The sequence below is a fragment of the Nyctereutes procyonoides genome, unplaced genomic scaffold (genome assembly GCF_905146905.1).
Source record: "Nyctereutes procyonoides isolate TBG_1078 unplaced genomic scaffold, NYPRO_anot_genome, whole genome shotgun sequence".
In the NCBI taxonomy this organism is placed as follows: domain Eukaryota; kingdom Metazoa; phylum Chordata; class Mammalia; order Carnivora; family Canidae; genus Nyctereutes; species Nyctereutes procyonoides.
In genome coordinates, this window is record NW_026575052.1 from 24550320 (window position 1) to 24564782 (window position 14463).

A 14463-nucleotide genomic window follows, 5' to 3' on the forward strand; every position below is an offset into this window, starting at 1 on the left:
CAGAATGAGACCTAGCATCTTGGTGAACTACCAGCCAAACTGGACTCAAACTGTTCATCCTACACAACATGAAATAAGCCAAGTTTCACTGAAGAAAAATAGATACCTAAGACCTTACCTATGACCCTAAAGAAAAACCAAATCTTCAAGATACTTTCTGAACTGATGTTTCATTCTGTTCCTGTATTGAATTCATATCAGGGGACACTTTTTTTTTTCCAGGCAGAGAAAAATATTCAGCAAATGTGACCATGTTTATTGCTTCCTTCTCTGCCTTCTGCTTCCCTCAAATTAAATCGCATTCCCTCTTGGTCACCACCTTTCCATTCTGTTTCATCTTTGACAATATATATGCATGAATGACCAAAAAAAAAGTAGCCAAAAGATTTTTATCTAAGTTGGTATAATATTTCATGTTTTCTCAAAGAAAAATTTTGAAATTCATAGCTGCCACACATATGATGACAGAATTTCCTCTTTTTAAGAAGCTTGAAAGAATTTGTGAAGGATGATCTTTTAATAGATTTCAAGTAGATGAAACATGTCCCTTTGCCATCCAGGTAGTTAGCCTGTGGGGCTTCTAGTTCTGACTTGCACACTGTTCAAACCTGACAGTGGAGTGCTAGTTAAATAAGAGAGTTGGAGGGCCATATGCCCGTTTGATTGTTTGTTCATTTGCTCATTCATTCATTCATTCACTTATTCAACAAATATTCAGTGAGCCCCTCTGTGATCAGCCCTCAGCGGATCCAGGGGAATTAGTAGTGAATAAATCATAGCCCTCTTTGGAGTTCACAGATTGGTAGAGGAATGAAACAGCAGTGGATAAATCGCCCTAGGATCAGGGCCACAGAGAGGTAGCAAGGAACTCCGAGGACACCTTGCACCTCTGATTAATGGTAGTGACCATTTATTTACCCATTAATGAAACACCTATTTCCAGGGAATTTGACTTCAAGGACCTAAGTTTATTCAACTCTATTTAACTGCATTCTGTCAAGTAGGAAGTACTTGTAATCCCCAGAAGGGCCCCTGCACAGCGTCAGCAACATAGCATCAGCAGGCTGGGCTGAGATTAGAAATGACCTGGGGGCACCTGGGTGGTTCAGTCCTTTGAACATTTGACTCTTGATCTCACTCAGGTCTTGATCTCAGGGTTGTGAGTTCAAGCCCCATGTTGGGCTCCATGCTGGGCATAGAGTCTGCTAAAAAAAGGAAAGAAGAAGAAAAGAAAAGAAAGAAATGACCCAAAATAACAGTGGTAGCCAACTGACTGTGCGTTTACTTTGAGCTACGCACACTTCAAAGCACTTAAATTCATTGTACCCTCAAAACCACCCTCTAAGGTTGGTACCATCGTAATCCTCATTCATAAATGGTGAGCCTGAAGCACAGGAAAGATGAATGACTTGCCCAGGCACACAGTTTGTAAATAGAGCATATATCTTTATTTACTCAATGAAATACAATCTAGAGGCGTTCTCTGGAGCTATCTCCTTGCTGTTAGTTTTCTCTCTTTCTCCCTGTCTTTTATAAAAATTATGTGTTTTCTCCCTTTTTTACCATTCACAAAGGCAAACAAATGAAAAATCGAAACCCTTCATGGGTTTGAGGATTCACAGGAATCCTCTGTTTTCTCAAAATTTAAACTTTTTAAATCTTCTATGAATGTTTTCATATAGGTCTAAAACATACAGCTTATATTTTTTAAAAGCACTAATGTGAAATCTAACAGGAAAAACTTATAATCTGAGCAAATGGGTAAAACATATAAAAGTAATAACTTAGTTTTTCTTTCAGTAAGACAAACTAAATTTAAAATGAAATCAGTAAGTCAGGCTCCCTAAATTCATTTTAGAAACATGCACATGAAATCACCACAAAATTATAGGTTATTATTATTTTTTTAAAATAAGAAGAACAAGCCCCTCCCTTACTTTTCAAAGATGAAAGAAGAAAGATTTATTGAACTCTACTGAAATAAAGATTTGAGCATTCATTCTGCCTGAGGGACTGTACTTAATCATCATGCCTCAAATTCTCACTACTTAGAGATATTCCTTTGAATTCAAACATTGTCATCAGAAGGTTTCTATACTCTGTGTATTAACCTAAGAAGCAAAGAAGCTTATTATAACATATTAGTATCTTGTGATAAAATATTATCACTTAATCTGTAAAATTAGCTAACTACAATCTTGGAAAGCATTCAGCAGAACTATAAAAGAATAGGACTCGGGGAAAATAAATTTAATTAATGGTGAATCTTCATGGCTTTTCATGTCATTTTGAGAATTCTATTTCTTATTGATTTGTAAGAACTCATTATATATGTTAGTGAAAATCTGCTGGGTTTGATCCTTTGCATCTCTTCTCCTTTCTTCTGGTAACAGAATCACCCTGTATTATGAAAAAATGCATTCCAGGTATTTTGTATGGCACTGACCTACCCCTCTCCCTGCCACAAGGGTAGCACATGATCCATGCCTGGCCAGAAACATTGGTGGATAAACTACTAGAACCTAAGAACATAAGAAAAGTGACCCTCTTCCAGCCACGGATTTATTCAGTGATGGACCTGTGACCCAACCTGGACTAAAATCCTTCCAAAACCTTTCCTGCCAGAGCTTCAGAGAAATGGCAGTCTTTCCTGGGGGACTGTTAAGCTGGTAGGGTAGGAGGTGCTAGACTACAGACAACCAACATGGCTTCCTTATGAACAGAGCTTAGATCACTCCATCCCTGGACTTGCCAGTTACAGAAGCTAGCAAGTCCTCCTGTATGCTTCAGCAGTATTTGAACTGGATTATTTTCACTTCAGGAGAAAGCAGCCTTACAAAACCACATATTGAAGATATTAACGTTTTGTCAGCCACATATGTGGCAAGTGCTTTCCCCAACGTTTGTCTTTTAATTTTAAGGTTTCTGTCCTATAGAAGTGTTTCATTTTTAAGGAGTTAACTGCTTTCCCACTTTAATGTCTAGTTTTGTTGATACACTTCAAAACTACTCCTCAAAAGCCTTCTTGAACCAAAGTTAACAAATAGTTATCTTTTTTTTTCTAGTACTCTTACGGTTTTATTTTTACGTTTAACCTTTAGTCCGTCTTAAATTTGTTGTATTGTCAGGTGTGTAATAAATCAGGAGCCAATTTTGTTCACAGATGATCAGTTGTCCCAATGTATTTAAGTTTCATAAAAAGCTTCCTGAGATTTCCTTGGCACTGAATATGTGTATGAATTTGGAGAGAAGTGATATCTTCATAATATCAAATCCACCCATGCAAAAATGAGTTGCACTCTTGAATTATTAAAGTTATTTTTATGCTCCTCAGTAGACTTTAATAACTTTCCTTATACTGGTCCTGAGCAGTTTGTGTGTGTGTGTGTGTGTGTGTGTTTTAATTTTTAAATGAGGCTGTTTAAACAATCATATTTTCTAAATCACATTTACTGTTTATGATGCCTCTTGGTCTTACAGTTAGGATAGTAAAGCCCCAGTTTCTCAGTATTCCCTGGGTTTTTCAGATGGTCAATTTCAGTAACTGTAGATAATAGTACCCTCACCACCTCCTTTCTAATACATGAATCTCATTTCTTATTTTCACTAATTAATTGGCAAGCACTTCCAGAAATACTGGTTTTTTAAAATTTTTATTTATTTATGATAGTCACAGAGAGAGAGAGAGAGAGAGAGAGAGAGAGAGAGAGAGGCAGAGGGAGAAGCAGGCTCCATGCACCGGGAGCCCGACGTGGGATTTGATCCTGAGTCTCCAGGACCGCGCCCTGGGCCAAAGGCAGGGGCCAAACCGCTGCGCCACCCAGGGATCCCGGCAAGCACTTCCAAAAACTTGTTAAAACATATCCATGACTAGATGTGTTCATCTTCTTTCCAACTGTAATGATATGATTCTAGTGAGTTTCAGAGGTAAGCAAAATGAGATTATATATGATGAAATTATCAAACGTAGATTAAGATTCTATTCCAATTTTTATTGAGTTTGTTTTTCTTTTTCTTTCATGTGTATTGTTGTTGTGGCAAAAAACTTACCTGTGAAATGCACAGTTCTTACTTGTTATAGTTTGATTAGTTTTGAAAAATGCATATAGCCATATAACTCAGGGTCGTAACATAATATAGAATATTTCCATCATTTCAGAAAGTTCCATCCTATCTTTTCCCTGTTGATCCCCATCCACATCCTGACTGAGTCAAGTATTGATCAAATTACTGTCACTGAAAATAAGTTTTTTATTGAGATATAATTCACATACCATAAAATTCATCCTTTAAAAGTGTATGAGTCGGGATCCCTGGGTGGCGCAGCGGTTTAGCGCCTGTCTTTGGCCCAGGGCGCGATCCTGGAGACCCGGGATCGAATCCCACGTCGGGCTCCCGGTGCATGGAGCCTGCTTCTCCCTCTGCCTGTGTCTCTGCCTCTCTCTCTCTCTCTCTGTGACTATCATAAAATAAATAAATAAATAAATAAATAAATAAATAAATAAATAAATAAAGTGTATGAGTCACCAGTGCCTGTGATACTAAAAAAATTTTACAATTATCCCCACTATCCAATTCCAGAGTATTTTGGAATATTCTGGAGAAAAAGAAACCTGTACCCATCAGCAGTCACTTGCCATCCCCCTTTCCTGGCAAATGGTAATCTATGTCCTGTCTCTACAGATTGGCCTATTCTGGTCATTTCCTATAAATGGAATCATGCAATACGTGGCATTTTGTGTCTGGCTTTCAGTTACCATAATGTTTTTAAGGTTTGTCCATATTGTTGCATGTATTGTTACTTTCTTTTTATGGCTACATAATACTTCATTGTATGGTTATACCACATTTTGTTTGCCCATTCATTGGTTGATGGATATTTGGGTTGGTTTTTGCTCTTATAAATAATTTTGCTATGAACGCTGCATGCAAGTTTCTGGGTCAGCATGTTTTCCATTGTCCTGCATATATACCTTGGTCCATAGGTTAACTTTGCCTGATTTAAATTTGGTATAAATGAATTATACTTCTGGTGTCTGACTTCTTTTGATCAGCATAGGTTTTTGAGCTTTGTTCATGTAAGTTGTTTTGCGTTAGTTCTGGGTAATATTTCATTCTTTTTTATTTATTTATTTTATTTTTTAAAGGTTTTATTTATTTATTCATGAGACGCAGAGAGAAAGAGAGAGAGGCAGAGACACAGGCAGCGGGAGAAGCAGGGTCCATGCAGGGAGCCTGATGTGGGACTCGATCCCAGATCCCGGGATCACGCCCTGAGCCGAAGGCAGACGCTCAACCGCTGAGCCACCCAGGGGTCCCTCACTCTTTTTTTTTTTTTTTAAATTTGTTTTAAGTAATCTCTGCACCCAACATGGGGCTCATCCTCATGATCCCAAAATCAAGAGTCATGTGCATCTCTGAGCAAGCCAGGTGCCTCTGGGTCGTATTTCATTCTATGAATATATCCATTTGTTTACCCAGTCTCCAATGGGTGGACATGTTCTCAATTAGGGGCTATTATGAATAAAGCTGGTATGAACTCGCCTCTATACATCTTTTTATGAACCCATGTTGTCATGTCCTTTAGGTATATAGCTAGGAGCTGAATTGCTGGACCAAAGAATAAGTGTAGGGTTAGCTCTACAAGAAAATGTCAGAGTTTTCCATGTGACCGTACTACATCAAATTCTTACCAGAGATACATTCAAGTTCTAGTCACTCCACATTCTCATTAACTTTTGATATTTTCAGTCTTTTACAATTATAGTTACTCTTTTGGGTGTGTAGTGGTATCTCATTATGATTTTAATTAATATTTTTCTGATAACTAATGATGTAGACTGTTTTCTTATGTGCTTACTGGCCATTTGTACTTCTTTTACTGTGAATCATCTGTTCAAGTCTTTTGCACGTTTTAAAAGTTGTGTTGTTTTTTCAGTAATCAGTTATGAAAGTTCTTTATGTGTTCCAGATACAAATTTTATGACTCATATATTTTTTGTGAATATTTTCTCCCAGTGTGTACTTTGTCTATTCATATTCTTGATGGTGGGATTTGATGAGCAGAAGTTTTTAATTTTGATGAAATTTTATGGTTATTTCTTACAGTATCTTTTCTAAGAAGTCTTTATCCCAAGATCAGGAAATATTTCTCCTATATTCTCTTCTAGGAACTTTTTAGTTTCAGCTTTTACAATTGGGTCTATGATCCATCTCAAATTAATTCTTGTATATGGTGTGAGGTAAGGGTCAAGGTTCATCCCTGCCCCCCCCCCCCCCAGATACCCACTTCTTCCAGTGGCAATTGTTAAATGTTTTCCTTTATTGAATTATTTTGGAACTGTTGTCAAAAAATCAATTGACCATGTAAATATGGATTTATTTCTGAAATCTCTATGTGTTTCATTAATCCATCTATTCTTACATTAATCCCATACTAGTTACTGCTACTGTACCTTCCTAATAAGTCTTGAAGTTAAGTAGTATGAGTTTTCCAAATTTGTTCTTATTTTTGAGGTTGTTTTGACCACTTTCATTTCTACTTGAGTTTTATAATCTGTTTGTCCATGTAGACCAAAAGCCTGTTGAGATCTTTATTGTGGTTGCATTTAATTTAGAGATTAAAAAAAAAATTTAGAGATCAATCTGGGGGGAATTGACATCTGAATTGTACTGAATGCTCAAATCCATGGGTAATATATCTCTCCACTTATTTAAGTCATTCAGTCCCTCTCAGGAATATTTCAGTTTTCAGTATGGTAGTCTTACACATTTTATTAAACTTATTTTTAAGGGTATATTTTTATGATATTAAAAACATTTAAATTTATTTTCCAATTTTTTGCTACTAGCATGTAGCAATACAATTAATTTTTATACATTTACCTTGCATCCTGGCACCCTGCCAAATTTATGTATTTTGGCATTTTTTGTTTTTGTAGTTACCTTAAGATTTTCTGTGTATGTAATCAGGATATCTGTGAATAAGGACAGATTTACTATTTACTTCCTCCTTTCCAATCTATATGTTTTTATTCCTGTTTCCTGCCTGAATTTTACTGGCTATAATCTTCAACCCAATGTTGAACAGAAGAAGTAGAATAGTATATTTTTATCTTGTGCCCAATCCTAAGGGGAAAATATTTAGTCGTTCACTATTAAAGCTATAGGACTCTCAAAGATGATTTTATTAGATTGAAAAAGTCTTCTTTTATTCCTAGCTTCTAGGAATGTTTTTGTTTTTCTCCAAATCAAAGCACTCCACTGAAAAAGCACAGGTCTTTCCTCACAAGAGAAGAAATGTCCCTCATCGACTAGGCTGAAGCAGGAAAGAAGGCTAGTCTTAAACTAGAGGAGAGATGTCTCTCTTTCTGAGACCAAGAAAGGTTGGGTCTAAGAATCAGAGGAAAGAGCATGCTTAGCAAGATTACAGGGACGGAGACGAAGCAGCATAGACAAGCTGCGGTAGGCTAATGGTGAAGGTGAGGCTCTAAGTGAGGTCAAGTTAGGGCTTTGGGTTCAAGACACACCTGTAGTTTAATGGGGTGAACAATTCATCCAGGCTTGCCTGGCACTGTCTCAGTTTTAAAATTGAATGTTCCTGGGAACTCCCTTAGTTCAGGGTAAATTGGGATAGTTGGTCAACCCAGGTATTAGTCATATGTTACTCTTTGTGTTGCATTGCTGATCCCCCAAGAATTCAGAAAAACCTGGTTGGAAGCCCCAACCCCGTCTTAGCTGTACTTTGAAGAATAGGGCAGGGACATGCATCCACGAGCTAGAAGAACCTGCCCCAAAACTGAATTATCTGGTAAGAGGCAGTGGGCTGAGGCTATGCATATTAATCGGGACTGCAACACAGAAGTGGTCTTCTGGAACCCCAGGAGAAAGATAAGGGAGGCAATAGGGATGGGATGGAGCCTGGACTTCCTGTGGGGGCTTATACAAACAGGTCCTGACCTTGAACAGGTGAACTTGGGGACATCTGGGATACAAATTGTCCAATACATCTTCCTATATTGTGTGGAAAAACACATGCCACCCTCAGAGTTGATTTGCCATTCCTTTATTTGTTCGCAAATATACAAGTGACATTTTTCATTCCTAACACCAGGTGTTCAGATGTAGAACTGCTTGTGCATCGCAGTCTTCTTCAATGGAAAGAGTTAGACAATTGTCCTAGGACCTGGCTCTACCGCTTCCTAGTGTGAGGACCTTAGAAAGATTTCTTAAGGGACACCTGGGTGGCTCAGTGGTCGAGCACCTGCCTTGGGCCCAGGGCATCATCCCGGGATCCTGGGATCGAGTTCCGCATCAGACTCCCCACAGGGAGCCTGCTCTTCTGCCTATGTCTCTGTATCTCTCTCTGTGTCTTTCACGCATAAATAAATGAAATCTTTTTTAAAAAAAGAGAAAGATTTCTTAAACCTTGGAAGCATCACTTTCCCCACGTCTTCCATTCTTTAAGAATAATTCAGGAGAACTAAACGAGATAAGTGATAAAAACAGGGCCACATTATGAAATCCGCAGGCCCTTGGCACTCTGCCTTCATGGGTCCCTTCCTCCAAAACAAAGGGATAAAAAGACAAATATCATCCAGGTGGGATTCATTATTATATTCATTATTATTATATTAATTCTTAATCTTATTATACAAATTGATTAGTATGTTCTTATATTATATTATTATTAAATTTCTTATTTTCTTCTGGATTTAAAACAAATGAAAACGAACACATTCCTGTGGGCTCCGAGGCTCCTATGCCAGCCCTGGTGTCAAGTGCTGGCACGGAATGAGCGCACAGTAGGTGCTCCCTGATTCTTATGCTCTTTCCCTTCCATCATACATCGAAAAGAGGTTTTTTAAAAACTTCAAGTGGCAAATTAAAATTCAAGAAATAAAGCAAAGAGCAAATGCTCCTCAAACCAGTGGATGTCTGTAACAGCAGGTTTCACTTATAGTGAATATCACTTTACTGCTTTTAACAAACTTCAAAGAAAATGTTGTAAGGCCATTCATTCTCCATGTCTGTTTCACATCAGTCACAATTATATCCCGGCTTCACTTCTCCCCCCTTGTTATACCTCATAAATTGTGTAACCAGAATGTATGTGTAGTATATGGATTACATTAGGAATTGTCAGAAGCAGCCTGATAGTAAGCATCTGCACTCCCCCCACCCCTTTCTGGAGTATCTGAATTGCTCTGAAGGTACGTTAAGGCACAGCACCAGCGATAATGGGGGTCAGAAACACAGCTCGGGGAAAAGGACCCGACGTTCTTAAGGGTCCCTCTGGAGAAAACTGAAATTGCCACGGTCACGTTTAAACAACGGTGCAACACTCCTCTCTGATTGCTCGCTTACTTGTTGCATGGTGGTGCAAAAATGAAGACAAAAGTCAAATGTCCAATGAAAGTGAAACCTCGCTGTGGATCATGGAGGAAAATGTGGGTTTCCAGGGCAGGAGAGTGTGGAACCCCCAGAGATGTCATTCCGGCAGAATTTTCTGTAGCAATGAAATGTCTCTGAGATGCCCAACTTGGTTCTTCTCTGCTCCTTTCATTCCAAGTGGAGACCCCTGGGTGTTAGCAGCCATCCTTCCCATAAGGAAGCAACTAGGGAGATGGAATGACAACCAGAGGCCTCTCTGGAAACCTTGTGGACTCCACAGAGTGCTCGATCCTCCCTCCAGCCCTCCCTGCCCCCACCCTGGTCCCCTCTCCCCACATTGTGAAGAACCAAGGAAATGACTCAGCAGTGGCCAGCAAATTTTTCTGTCTGAGAGATGCAATTAAAAAAAAAAAGTTATATGGCTGAAGAATACAGATTACTTGTTCTAAATGTAAGAGCTTTAATAGATTTATATTTATCACTCTTGTTGCATTTATAAGATCATTGAAATTCAACACTGTCTCATTGATCCAGCAATGGGAGAGAGAGCTGCTTCCCACATGTGGCTTTTCCTGATAACCCGAGCTTTAGACCCTTTGAAGCACCAGTACCTGTGATAGTTGAATCTCTTTTTTTTTTTTTTGATAAAAATTTCCAAAATGTCACACGTGTTTTGCAGCCTTTCAAACAGACTTTCCTGAAACATAATTTAGTCTTTGTTGAGGGTCAGCCAGTGGCATTCTGCTAAATGCGTGGAGAGGGTGGATGCTGCAAGGACTCTGGCACGATGTGGGCTGGCTTCCCACGACACTCTGCTGTTGCTGCCGCTGCTCAAATTTGGGAACAGTTACATATCTCATCGCAGTCCCATTCCCATCCGCAGCGACAGATCAGAGCCTGCCGCCTCTGAGGGATGCTGGGAGTGTTAACACCTGCTACTACTATTTCAAGTGTTCCTCATGATGCTTGGGAGATAGTAAGCATTTTTTTATATATAGTATTAAAAAATGTGGAGAATAATATAAATAAAATGAATAAACAAAATGAAAATGTAATAAAAACTGTAATAAGCTTGGGCGCCTAGGTGTCTCAGTCAGTTAAGCATCTGTCTTCAACTCAGGTCATGATCTCGGGGTCCTGGGATCCACCTGCATTGGATTCCCTGCTCAGCGGGGAGCCTGCTTCTCCTTCTCCCTCTGCCTGCTGCTGCTCTCCTGATTGTGCTCTGTCTCTTTCTTTCAAATAAATAAAATTTTAAAAAGAAAAACAAACTATAACAAACTGAGAGAGCATCTTGATGCTACAGACATGACATTGAAGGCTTCTTAGTAGGCCGAATTAATTCCACCTATCCTAGACGGCCTCAGAGCTCCTTAGCTTCTGTTCATGGTTTCCCTAACAGTTCTCTGTACAGTCTTACAGTTCTCTCCTCTCCATGGGCTTGGGGCTGACTTCAGCTCATTTCTCCTCTAGTGTTTTGCTTCTAATATCCTGTGAGAATGGAAGCCTCATCAGGTTGGAAGGAAGTATTTTTTTAGCCAGAGCAGGTGAGGTCCAAGGCATGGCTTTAGATAGTTTTTTTTCTGAGCTGGGGGTGGAAATGTGCAACCATTAGTGCATTGTATTAGTCAGGATGGGCTAGGCTTTGCTGCAGGAACAGACAACCACAAAATCTCTAGGGGCTTGCCACATCAAGTTTGTTTCTCATGCATTTGGTGTGTTCCTTTGGGCTGCAGAAGGGCTCTACTCAGCGTGGTCGTGCAGGGACCAGGCTGACAGAGGCCCCATGTTCATATATGCTTCCACAGTCCCATGTAGAGAAAGGGGAAGTGGCAAATTGCTCAGTAGGTCTCATACATTCTGTAGAAAATCACATGTCTTTATGCTTACATTTCATTGGTGAACATATTTGACTTCTAGAAGGCAGATAAATGAGATTCCTTTATGGAATGGCAATGAGGGTGAAGGAGAACTAGGTTATCTCATGTATGGCTTTGGGTTTATTTATTTTAGCTAATAAAAATCCTATCTTATATTTATTGTGTGCCAGTGCTGTGCTAAGTGCTTTCCATGTAATACCTATTTCCCCCTCTATACATATGACAAAATTAAGACTCAGACTACTTAAGTCACTTGTTCACAGTCATAAAGATAGTAATAACATGGCTAAACTGATATTCAGAGCCAGCCTGTCTGACACCAAAGCCCCATGGTCTTGGCCAACTTTTTAAAAATCTCAAATACATTCTCGATCACTGAGGTCAATAAAAGCCTTGAAGTAGGGAGATCCCTGGCTGGCTCAGCCAGTAGAGCATGTGGCCCTTGCTCTCAGGGTCCTGAGTTCAGGCCTCACACTGGGCATGGAGCCTACTTAAAATAAGAAACTAAAATAAAATAAAAAAGAACCTTGAAATGAGTGACTTATCTTATTGTTTCATCTGTGCAATTTATCCACCAAAGAATGCTAAAAATTTCCTTTGTTCCTTGTCTGTTCTCCACTGTCTTTCCACCAGAGGGACTGCTTTCTTTTTTTAGATTTTTTTTTAGATTTATTCATGAGAGACACAGAGAAAGAGAGTGGGACTCGATCCCAGGACCCCAGGATCACCACCTGAGCCAAAGGCAGGTGCTCAACCACTGAGCCACCCAGGTGCCCCAGAGGGACTGCTTTCAATTGAACACATACATTATGAGCATTTACCATGTGCTTAGCTGTGAACATGCCATGAGGGATTCCAGGGCAAGGTCTAATAAACACCACTGTTCTTGAGCTCTGATTTTCTATAATCTTTTAAGAGAGATCTCCTGAATAAAACAATTAAAGAAGGGATATAAAATATAAGACATATGTATCAGAGTTAACAGAATATAGTTTGCATCATGTGCCACAGACCATTCTATTTGTTGTTGTCAGCATCAGGGGCTAGGAAGAAGAGTCTATGGATTGGCAAAACCTGGATAACAAAGGCATTAATCCTAAAGAATAGGATGTATGAAAGGGGAGGAAGTTGGCCTTATGGGAATGGGAAATGCAGGTTAGGGGGAAAAAGAGGCAAATTAGGAGGGATCTTGAATATCAGGGAAAAATCAAGATCCTATTCCATTGGTAAAGGGATAAAGAAAGACAAGGCATGTGCTAATTTTTTTTTTTCAAAATCCTTAAAAAATATTTTATTTATTCATTTGAGAGAGATAGAGAGAGCACAAGTGAGGGGGGCAGAGGGAGACAGAAAAGAAGACTCCCACTGAGCAGCAAGCCCAATGCAGGACTTGATCTCAGGACCCTGGGATCATGACCTGAGCTGAAGGCAGACACTTAACTGACTGAGCCACCCAGGTGCCCCATCTTTTTCTAAATGTTTTAAAAATATAGAGCATTGCAGATAACATGGAGTTTGTTTTGCCTTCCCACCCCAACCCCTCCTGGTTGCCATCACCACTTGTCTCTCCCAAGAAAAATCTACTCTCCTGATTTGGTGGGTAACTTTCCAGTTTGCATTTTTACATTTTTCTTCTACTGGTATGGAAGTTATGTATTCAATTTCTATACTTTAGGGCTACCCTTGTCTTAATATTTGCACCTAAATTAAAGTCTAGAATTACCCAATATCACTTACCTCTTTTGAAATAATGTGTGATTTAACTCTGATCTTCTATATCATTCATGGTTTTATGACTTAGAAATTTATTTCTACCTTAGTTTTAAACATTCATAGAGGAGACTTCAAAAAAATTTTTGTGTTTAAGTAATCTCTATAGCCAATGTGAGACTCAAACTTACAGCCTGGAGATCAAGAGTCACATGCTCTACCAACCGAGCCAGCCAGGAGCCCCATAAAGGAGACATTTTAAATTATACTACTGAGGGTTTATTTAGCTCTACCCTACATTTATCCATTTCTTCAATGCTGCATTTTACTTCTTTTCCTTTTTTGCCAAAGTAAATATTCACATACTATTCAACACGAAGTGTTATTTCCCAAAATAGTTTCTTGATGTCTAAAGTTGACTTTATTTTACTTCCACTCTGGGACGATAGTGTGTGTCAGCATTTAGGTGCATTTTTCCTGTGGACCTATCCTTGCCTTTACAACACAATAGCTGTGTTGTGCCAACTATGGCTGCTTTTGAGAAGTACGCTCTTGATAGAAGATAACGTGTTCTTCTTCTTTCTGTTAGTTTTTAAGGCTAATACTCTGCAATTCAACTACTGTGTTTAAAAGTGGGTTTATTTCTAATTATACTGCATGGCACCTAGTGTGCTGCTTTAATTTGAAGACTCATGTCTTAGATAATGGTAATTTTTGACTATTTTCTTTTTGCCTTTTACTCTATTTTTTTTTCCATTTGGAACTCTTAAGAAACCTATGTAAGACCTCATTTAATCAACTTTTGTATTTTCCATCCCTTTGCCTTTTGTGTTATATCCTAGGTGATTTCCTCTGATCTGTCTTCCAGTTCACTTATTCTCTCATCAGCCACATCTACTTATAGTCCAACTGGCCTATTAGGTTTTCATTCCTTTTTTTTTTTCCTTCATTTTTAGAACTTCCCCCTGCAAAATCTGCCCATTATCAAATAATTTTATTCTTGGATCGTGTTACCATTCCTTTTTTCATGTCTTGAAATGTTTAAAATTATTCATTTGAAATTGAATCTTTTTTGATTGTTATTCTATTATTTCTAGTTCTTGAAATGCAGGTTTTCTCATTTGTCCCCTCTATTGTGGTTGGCTTCCTTCTGTGGCTTCTTTTCTTTTCTCTTCTTTTCATTTTCTTTCTTTTTCATTTTTTCTTTCTGTAAACTCTTCTTTATGGAGATGACAGAGAAAGGAGAGTCTGTGGAAGTTTCATGTGCTCTAGAGCATCACTCTGAATATATTTACATTTACCAATTCTGGACAAGATTTTAGGAAAATTCTTATTTTGAGATACCTGAGTAATAGTACCAGGCCTTACACCATTGTGGCACGAATCTCTATTTTGGAGGGATGATTTCTACTACTCACATGGCCTAGGAAGCTTACAAGCTTCCCTACTATTCCCTGAGACTTGTGTATGGTTTCATTAG